Raw genomic sequence first — 5,132 nt, 5'->3', positions numbered from 1 at the left:
GTGTGTGTGTGTGTTACAGTGTGTGTTAGTGTGTGAGTGTGAGAGTGAATGTGTGATTGTGAGTGTGTGTGTGTGTGAGTGTGAGAGTGCAAGTATGAGTGTGTGTGTGTTTTAGTGTGTTAGTGGGAATGTGTGTAAGAGTGTGTGACTGTAAGTGCATGTGTGAGAGTGTGTGTGTTTATGAGTGTAAGTGCGTGTTTGAGTGTGAGTGTGTATGTAAGTGCGTGTGTGAGTGTAAGTGTGAGTGTGTGTGAGAGTGTGAGTTTGTTTGATTGTAGTGTGTGAGAATATGTGTGTGTGAGAGTGTGTGTGAGTGTGAGAGTGTAAGTATGATTGTGTGAGTGTTAGTATGTGAGTGTGAGTATAAGTGTCTGAGTATGAGTGTGAGAATGTGAGTGTGTGACAGTGTGTGTGTAAAAGTTGTGTGAGTGTAAGTGCATGTGTGAGAGTGTGTGAGACTGTGTATGAGTGTAAGTGCGTGTGTGGATGTGAGTGTGTGAGTGTAAGAGTGTGTGTGAGTGTGAGTGCATGTATGTGTTAGAGTGTGAGTGTGTGAGAGTGAGTGTGAGAGTGTATTGGAGTGTGTGAGTGTGAGTGGAAGTGTAGTGTGTGTGTGTAGGGTTGGAGGTTTCCCTGGCACAGAATCAAGCTCCAGTCTGTCATGACTCAGGTGCGGGATTGCCAGAGAACCCCAGGGCCAAGGACGATGCAGTCTATGCACAGGTGACAAAACGGGATTCTCAGAAGGGCAAGCGGAAGGTGAGAGCTGTGAGTGGTGACCAGCCAGGTCTCATGGCACCCAGCCCTGGGCTGCTTGCCCAAAGCCAGGTATCTGCTGTGCTATCTCCACTGTATTTTTTCTTTCCTTTTTACCTCTTTTTGTGTTGAGAGTATTAAGAAAATTTATGGGTTGGTATCATGGTTAATTTGAATTGTTGACTTGATTGGATTAAGAGATGCCAAGGAAGGGCTGGGGTTGTGGCTCAGCGGTAGAGCGCTCACTTAGTAAGTGCGAGGCCCTGGGTTCCATCCTCAGCACCACATAAAATTAATAAATAAGGTATTGTGTCCAACTGCAACTAAAAGATAAATATTTAGAAAAAAAAGAGTTGCCAAGGAATAAAACTATTATGAGTGTGTCAATGAGGGTGTATCTAGGAATGATTGGCAGGTGGGATAGCCAACTGAATTGAAGACCTTCCCTAAGTGTGGGCAATAGCCACCAATAGGAAGATGGCTTGGATGGAATAAAAGTTGGAAAAACAAAGAAGCAGCAGCAGATGAAGCTCACTCCTTCTTGAATGGATTCTAGATCACTATTGCGATAGGATATCAGATTCTTGCTTCTTCATTCTTCCCAAGTGGACTCTGACAGAGATTCTCCAGAAGGCTTAGGTCTCAGATCCGTGTGGTTCTGGGGCTTCAGCCTCTTGGACTGCAGCTACTGGTTCTCCCAGCTCTCTAGCCTGCAGATGGCCATTGTGGATATCCAGCTCCCGGTGGTAAAAGACAACCTAATAGGTCCCTTTTTATAATTATACTTCCTGCTGGTTCTGTTCCTCTAGAAAACCCTGACTAATACAGTTGGGGTGTAACTCAGTGGCTGAGTTTTTGCCGAGTATGCACAAGGCCCTGGATTCAATACCCAGTACTGCAATAAAATAAAATAAAAATAAAATAATTTGTATTTTCTTTGTTGGTGGCACAAGCCTGTAATCCCAGTGACTTGGGAGGCTGAGGCAGGATGATCACAAGTTGGAGGCTAGCCTTAGCAATTTAGTGAGAACCTGAACAACATAGTGAGATCCTGTCTCAAAAAAATAAATAAAAAGCTGGGGATGTGACTCAGTGGTAAAGCACTTCTGGGTTCACCTCTAGTACCTCCCATCCCCCAGGGGTTTAAATTTTATTTTAATTTCAAGACATAATCTCACTAATTTGCTGAGGATGGCCTAGAACCTGCAATCTTCCTGCCTCAGTTTCCCAAGTCTTGGGACCACACTTGTGCTCCACCATCCCTGGCTTAAGCTATTCATGTTAATGGGAGTCGATTGTCTTCTGGTCTCTCTGGGGCCACTCTGTCCTCAAGCTGCTCTGAGAACCCTCTTTCTTGTATTCTCAGGATATTGATGAGAAACATCTGGATGGAAAGGAGCCCTGCACCAGTGTTTACAGCCTGGCCCAGAGACCAGGCCAGGCCAGGCCATGAAGATGACTTATTTGGAGGAAGGAGGAGGACCCAGCACTAGGGAGACACCTGCACACTGCACCTGACACCTGTGGATATCTGCTTCTTCTGACTTCAGTCCAGCTCGAGATGCCACTGGTCTGCATGTGCCTTACCTGGTGGTCATCTCTACCTCTGTGGGCACATGTGGCCCTGTCACTTCTCCTGCCACCTTCCCAGCTGCCCTGATGCTCAGAGCTCTCATGCCATCCAGCCAGGGTTCTTCCTCTGTCACTGCTGTGGCTTCTGACCCCTCCCTTTCAGAAGCCTTCCCAAAGAGAACCTTGCCCGACTCTGCAGCTGGCACAGCCTCGCCACCTCTACTGCGTCACTCTTGCCATTCTGAGAACCCAGGTCCAGGTATGGGCACCATGAAGAGGTGCTGACTTGCCCCAGCGGAGGGGGTGAAGATGGTCCTGCCGCTGAATTGGGGCTGATGGAGGCAGCGTGGGAGCCCAACTTCCTTTCTAGGTTTTCCTTCCTTTCCTTGTGCAGGGTTTCTCTGGAGCTAAGTGTGTGTGTGTGTGTGTGTGTGTGTGTGTGTGTGTGTGTGTGTGTGTAGGGGGAGTTTCTTGTGCACATTACACACCAGGGCCAGAGTGGCCTTCCCGTATTCCTGTGCTAACCTGGACTTACGCCTCAAACTCCTGCAAACCCATCGTCCCGTGGACTGGGAAGAGGAATCCATATTATTTCAGGTCCTTCTCAACTTTCTCTTTTCCTGAGGATGACCCTGGACTCCCCAGACTGAAGTTGCATTTGTTTTCCTTTTTAAATGGCATATTATAATTTTATATGACAGTGAGACTTGCTAAGATATACTCATATGGGCACACAATAAAACAGCATAATTGAATCAACTTCATTCCCCCTTCCCTCCCCCTCCCCCTGATCCCCTTCTTCTATTCTACTGGTCTCCTTTCTATTTTTTAAATTTTTTTCTAATTACTTATAGATGGCAGTGGAATGCATGTTGACACATTTCACACAAATGGAGCACAACTTCTCATTCCTCTGGCTCTACATGGCATAGAGTCACATCATCATACATGTATCTATCGGGTCATACTGTCTGTCTCACCCTACTGTCCTCCCCATTCCCTCAGTCCCAATGGGGTTGCATTTTTTTAATATTTATTTTTTAGTAGTAGATTATTGCAATACTTTATTTTATTTATTTATTTTTTGTGGGGCTGAGAATTGAACCCAGGCCCTTGCACTTGCTAGATGACCACTCTCCCACTGAGCCACAGCCCCAATGGAGTTGCCTTCTTAAGGAAACACTTCAGCTCTGCTCTTAGTTACAGGGTGTGTCATGTTCCCTCCCTCCCTTTGGGGATAGCTGGGTGAAGCTGTGGGAAGATATGATACAAGATATAAAAAGTATCTTGAGGACAGCACTCTCCAGCCTCTGCTAGGGACCCTCAGCCTGCTGCAGCCCTGCTGGCCCCGAAATAAGGTCAGCCTCCTTTTTGTCTTTGAGAGTCAAACAGGTTTATTATCAAGAGATCCAGCATAATATTAAAAATCATATTCAAAACTATCAGTTTGGCTAAGTGCAGTGATGCACACCTGACATCCCAGAGGCTTGGGACGCTGAGACATAGGAGCCTGGGTTCAAAGCCAGCCTCATGGAAAGCCAGGCACTTAGCAACTCAGGGAGACCCTGTCTCTAAGTAAAATGCAAACTAGGGCTGGGAGTGTGGCTTTTCTAAGCTTACTAATTCCACTTATGAAGGTTCTGCCCTTGGGACCTAATCATCTCCCTCTGGCTCTAGCTCCTAATATCATCACGTCAGGAGTTAATTTCAACATATGAATTTTGTTGTGAATAGTGATATCATAGCAGGGATCATACAATGATTCTAATATACTGGTAAATTATAAAAATACCTTAAATAACACAGCCTGATAGAACACAAAATTGACAGAATTTCAAGGAGAAAAAAATAGATCCAGTTTCACACAGTAAAAGATTTTAGTCTGAATCTCAGTAATCAAAAAATATAACAAAAATCAGAACAATCTTCTTAAAGTGTGTTAAAACAACACAACGGAGTAAATTGATTTAATAGATAAAACACCAAACACTTAACACTGCATTTTATTTTCAAATGCACCTGGAACATTTAGAAAAGTTAACTAGCACCTCTACTAGGAGTCCATGAAGTGAATTTCAATGAATACTAAAGAATCACTAACTTTCTTCCAACTATTATGCAAGTTGTATAGAAATTAATAAAAGATAATTGAATAAGTTCATATTTTTATAATAGAGAAGACAAAGGCAGTACAGATAAAAAGTGATTATACGATAAATAATGTAGGCTTGTTGATGCACCATTAATGTCTCTCTCCCTTTTTTTGCAGGGGGGAGGGGCATTGGGTTAAGTCCCCAGGGGCAATTTACCACTGAGCCATATCTCCAGTCCTATCTATTTTTATTTTGAGAGAGGGTCTCACAAGTTTCTTTGGGTCTCACTTAGTTGCTGAGGCTGGCCTTCAACCTGTGATCCTCCTGTCTTAGCCTTCTGAGTTACAGGGATTACAGACATGTGCCACCATTCCTGGCTGATTAATATCATTTGAAGCAACTGAATCAATTCACTCTAAAGCCATCAGACTCTACTTGGGTTTTGTCCTTTTTTTTTTTTTTTTTTTTTTGGTACCAGGAATTGAACTCAGGGGCACTCCACCACTGAGCCACATCTCAGCCCTATTTTGTATTTTATTTTGAGACAGGGTCTCACTGAGCTTCTTAGTGCCTTGCAGTTGCTGAGGCCTGCTTTGAACTTGCAATCCTCCTGCCTCAGCCTCCTGAGATGCTGGAGTTACAGGTATGCACCACAGCTCCTGCCAGGTTCTTTTTTGGGCTAATGCATTCAAACATTTAATTATATAATTT

The sequence above is a fragment of the Spermophilus citellus genome (genome assembly GCF_964194105.1).
Source record: "Spermophilus citellus genome assembly, chromosome: 9".
Lineage (NCBI taxonomy): Eukaryota > Metazoa > Chordata > Mammalia > Rodentia > Sciuridae > Spermophilus > Spermophilus citellus.
Note: the sequence above shows the minus strand (reverse complement) of the source record.